Below are 5,000 nucleotides of genomic sequence, written 5' to 3'. Positions count from 1 at the left end.
TTAATGTCCATGGTTACTGTTCTTTTGAAATCTATTTATAACAAGTTTCTACTAATTATATACAAGTAGATGACTATATAAATTCATAACTCCCGTGCGTTTTGCTGCTGTATCAATTCACCTACATGTTCAGTAACTCATTAACGTAGTCACCAATAACTAATTAAGTACCACTTCGAAATAATCAGCAAATACAACCACTACAATCTGCAATATCATCGCTATTACTCATGAAAATAATTAACGATAATCCTCATACCGCTGTGTTCTACTCGTATTAATTGCTCCACATGTTCAGACATCACTTACAATTAAAGATCTATCAACAACAGGCTGCGCTAGTAAGTTTCACTTATGCTATATTTTCCTCGTATGTTATTTCTTTTATGGAGTTAATATTTTAGGGAATTCAATGAAATCCTTACGGGAAAAGTCATTTAGCATTTTTTATATTTGGAGAGTAGTCTCCACTAAAAAAAAAAATGTAATGCCTGCCATTTAGTTCATATTATTTATTTGTTTGTTTGTTATCATTTATCTGCTTGTTTATTATCATTTACTTGACTATTATTTATCATTATTTATCTGTTATTTTATCATTATTTACTATTTACCTGTTTGTTTATTATTTAACTTTACCTATTTATCTACTTATTTTATTTATGATTACCATTTATATTATTTGAATTTTATTCATGTTTATCTATTCATTTATCATTATTATAAAAAAAATTCGTCCGGCCTAGTTATGGACCAAAAGGTCTCCTGTCGGTATGTTCCTCCTTTGTAATCCTTTGTAACTTTCGGACTCGATTTCTTCGATGCGATATGTCCCGTAGGATAGACTTAATACTAATACTATTATTGTCAAATTGTCCAAACGTTCCGTATGAATTACTAGTTCCTGAACTGGTTGGTATATCTGGTGGACTGGATATCCTTTCTCTATTGTGTTTCATCGTGATTTTGTAAGAAATCAATCCGAGTTCAAGTCCCGCAAGTGGTCTTGATGTGAGGATCCGACCGTTCCAAATATGTCTTCGTAATTAATGACACTTTGTACACTTTAAACCCACTATCGGAGAAATAATATCAGAAGTACTGGAGATCCGTATATTTCCACTATCTGTAATCCTCTTCAGCAGAATAGTTACAAGAACCATTCTGCTGAAGAGGACTACAGATAGTAGTCGAAATATACGGATCTCCTGTACTTCTGATATCATTTCTCCGATAGTGGGTTTAAAATGTACATTTACAAATGTGTTATAACATTATATTTTCCTAATGACACTAATCAGTTCTGTCGGAACCTCTACCGCTAAACGCCCACTCTGATGACGAGATTCGTTTTGATGGAGCTGTCAGAGGTTAGCGCAAACCGGGAAAAAAATCGAATTAAATTAAGCATTAGCCTAAACTGGTCGTGACTCGTGGCACTTTGTCAGTATCAATCCCTCGCGACATCGGTAAGAACGTATCATCTCCTTCAGACTCCAGACTCCTTATTTCATCGAACTTTCGATCCGGTCTTCCACGTACGGGGTGGAAGTGTCTGAACTTGGACAGCAAAATAACAAAGAGGATCTTCGTTCATGTTCTTATTCTTGTTCTTGTTCTTCTTTTCGTACCATAATAGCTTTCGTTTCAGACAGTGAATTTTTAATACCTCACTCTTCAGCACACACACACACACACACACGCACACACACACACATACACACATACACGCGAACGCAAACACGAACACAACAGGTGCGCACGCACGCATGCATTGCTTCCTCCACGCTCAGTTCTCAGGATGTTGGCCAACCTGGGTGGGCTTGACGTCTCGATGCGCTGAAATTAGTTCGAGGTAGTGTTCCAGATGGACAGGTGAGAATGAAGTGTGCAGTAATTTCTGGCCACAGGTGGTAGCGTGGCGAAGGTGGAGAGGGAGAGGGAGAGGGAGAGAGCGAGAGAGATGGAGAGAGCGAGAGAGATAGAGATAGAGAGAGAGAGAGACAGAGAGAGAGAGAGACGGGGGGAGAGAGACGGGGGAGGGAGAGAGGGAGAGAGAGGGAGAGAGAGAGGGAGGGAGGGAGAGAGAGGGGGAGAGAGAGGTAAGGAGGATGGGAGGGAGAGACAGTGAGAGGAAGGGAGAGAGAGAGAGAGAGGGAGGGAGGAAGGGAGAGAGAGAGGGAGAGAGAGAGGGATAGGAAGGGAGAGAGAGAGGGAGAGAGAGGGGGGAGTGAGAGGTAAGGAGGATGGGAGGGAGAGGAAGGGAGAGAGAGAGAGGGAAGGAGGAAGGGAGAGAGAGAGAGAGGGTAGAGAGAGGTAGGGAGGGAGAGATTTTCTTGGTGTGTTGGTACGAAGAGAATGACAAGCAGGGAAGAAAACATGATAAAATATGGACGCATTTGAAATGAAGCTATTAAGAATAATGGGGAGGGGGGGAAAGAGGTGGGACGACTATCTCAGGAATCCATCAGTGAAAGCTTTGGACAGAAGGCGGTAAGCCAATGAAACAGGAGATTGACACAGGACATGTAAGGGAATGGAAGAGGATTGGGTCCCCGAGCGAGTTTGGAAGGCGGAGGTGGATGGGTTGAGACTGAGGGGTAGACCGAGGACACAAAGGAGAGAAGTACTCGTAGTTCACAGAGAGTTTTTTTTTGGGCGCAGTAACGGAGCAAGTGCAGAGGAACAGTGATAACCTGACGTTGGTGTCCAGCAAAGAAAGATATTAAGTAGCATGGGTAAAGAGAAAGGAAACGGAAAAGAATGCATAAAATGAAAAGAATGAATGAAGTGGATGAAGAGAAGGATAAAAAGGATGATGATTAGGAGGATGAGGAGGAAAAGGAGGGGGAGGAGGGGAGGGGAGGAGTGTGTGGAGGGAATAGCGAGGGGAAAGGGTAAATATGAGATGGGAATAGAGGAGAAGGGGAAGAGGAGGAGGAAGAAGAGGAGTAGGTGGTAAAGGAGAAGGTGAGAGGAAGAATAGGAGTAGGAGGGAGGAGAGAGGGAGGGGTGAGGAGAAAGGAAGGTGGAGGGAGAAAGGGAATATGGAGGAAGAAAAGACAACATATTGTTGAGAACAATATGAAAAAGAAAATTAAAAAAAGACGCGAGAGAGGATAACGGGAGAAAAAAAGGGGTGAACAGAACGAGGAGAAAGGGGGATATTTCAGTATTTCGTCGGCAATAACCGGAGGTTCCATCCACGGGGACAACATCACACTGAAGAGTTGGCGTTCCCGAGGAGGTGAAAGAGATTCAAAGAGACTAGCAAAACGAAAGAATAGAAATCATATATATATTCTTTTCTTTTAGTAACCAATCATAAAAGAAAGGTGCGTGATTTTGATACGCAGGAACGTCAACAATATCTCAAAAGAATTATGTAAATCCTACGCGGTCATTACACCATTCAGGGTAATGGCTGAGATGTCAGTGGAGGTAGTGCGGGTGGTGACGGTGGTGGTGGAGGCGGTGGTGAGGGCTGTGGTAGTGGTGGTGGAATTTATGGTGGTGGTATGTCCTTGTATTTTGCATTTAATTCAATTCACGAGACTCATGACGGACTTTTCACATTCTAAACATCACTTGACTGAGTGTTTTGGTAAGTATAAGCTGGTGCAATACTAAGTTTCGAAGGTCAATATAATTGGACGCTGCTCTCTATATAATGTAACTACCGAAATCTTTCAGTGGGATTTAGGCGTATGCGTCCGCCACGCTAAAGCCTCACGGCTCTTGTACAAATGTATGAAAAACAAGTATTGTACATCAGACATTGATAAGCCCCCATTAACCCTCCTAACATGTAGTCCAAGACGTGTACAATGGATGAAAAGGCGTGTGAAACTCATGCCTTTGCCGATAAGAATAACATGCAAGGGTTCTATAATGCCCTGAAAACTATCCATGGGCCTAGGAAAAACACGCTTTACCCTGTCCTGTCAGCTGATGGCTCAACCATATACAAAGAGAAGACCGAGATACTTAATCGATGGGCCGAGCAAATCCAAGTACTGTTGAACCATCAATACCCGTATGATGAGGAACGTCTTGATGATCTACCAAATCTCCCAGTCATTCATAACTTAAACAGACCTCCACAAATGCATGAATTAATTAGTGTTATTAAAAGCTTGAAAGATAACAAAAGTTGTGACCACGATGAAATTCCTGGGGAGATTCTGAAACAAGGAGGTTACCATGTTTATTGGAGTTTATTCAGACCCTGTGGGAAGAAGACCAAATCCCTAAATCCTGGACTGACGCCACAATTATCCCCATCTACAAGAACAAAGGAAATAGGAATGACTGCAATGAAAATCCATGTGAACAAGTTGTATAGACACGGTAAAGGAAACATGGACTGGAGGTGAAGCTTTATTCCTGACGTTTCGTCTAACGACTTTCTCAAAGGAATGAGCATACTAGAAACATACAGAGATTATAAACCCGCCTTATGGCTCAAGGGGGTGTACGAGCGTATAGCGCTGCGTCCTGATTGGCCCGCTGAGACAGCCAATCACGAAGCGCTATATTCGCTGAAGATTTGGCCCAGGTGAAGCTCCCAGCCTTATTGTTGATATTCGGACGAGTGGTGATGTACGCAGCTTCTATAGATTTTCTAGTATGCTCATTCCTTTGAGAAAGTCGTTAGACGAAACGTCAGGAATAAAAGCTTCACCTCCAGTCCATGTTTCCTTTACAATGACTGCAATAATAGCCGCGGCGTTATCCTCCTCTCAGTGGCCGACAAAGTACTAGCCAGAATCATACTCTCCCGAATCATGTGTCCGAGGTGGTGCTCCCTGAGTCCCTGTGTGGTTTCAGAAAGGATAGAGAATCCATTGACATGGTGTTTTCTTTACGAAAAATCCAGGAGAAATGTCTCGAACATAACAAAGATCTTTTTATAGTCTTTGTGGACCTAACCAAGGCTTTTGACACAGTGCCCCGGGATCTTCACTGGAAAATCCTCCTGAAATGCGGAATACCAGAGA

Source organism: Oratosquilla oratoria, chromosome 1 (genome assembly GCF_046742065.1).
Source record: "Oratosquilla oratoria isolate Oo_2021 chromosome 1, ASM4674206v1, whole genome shotgun sequence".
NCBI lineage: Eukaryota > Metazoa > Arthropoda > Malacostraca > Stomatopoda > Squillidae > Oratosquilla > Oratosquilla oratoria.
The sequence above is the reverse complement of the archived record's forward strand: the minus strand, read 5'-3'. Positions refer to the sequence as shown.